This window comes from Octopus bimaculoides, chromosome 19 (genome assembly GCF_046866305.1).
Source record: "Octopus bimaculoides isolate indiv1 chromosome 19, ASM4686630v1, whole genome shotgun sequence".
Taxonomy (NCBI): domain Eukaryota; kingdom Metazoa; phylum Mollusca; class Cephalopoda; order Octopoda; family Octopodidae; genus Octopus; species Octopus bimaculoides.
In genome coordinates, this window is record NC_142946.1 from 4,936,896 (window position 1) to 4,937,337 (window position 442).

Consider the following 442-nt stretch of genomic DNA (forward strand, 5'->3'; position numbering starts at 1 on the left):
TTAAAATTTGTTCTTATTTTTAAAGAAATATTGATTCCATTGTTATAGAGGCACAGGCGTGACTGGGGGGGAGGGGTAGCCACAAGCAGCATTTGAGTCTGCTGTAGGCAATATGTATTTTTTGTGGGGTCTGGGAGCGGAAAACTGAAGGGCTACCCCGGGTGGCACACACACTAGCTAAGCTAGTGGTTTCAGCTAGATGGAATACAAAAAGGAGTTGTCTATTCTCCAGTACAAGCTACTCAGATGCCATCAACCAATTCAGTCACCATCGAGTACCAACCACCCAAGTGTTCTCTACTGATTGTGTCACCCTCAGGTACTAACCATAAAAATAAAAAATGTTGAAATATTTTTGGTTAGAATAAATGGAAGAGACAAGAGGAAGCATGTCTATAGTTTATATCTCCTTTATTTGTTTAATTAATTGGGTGTGGATGGG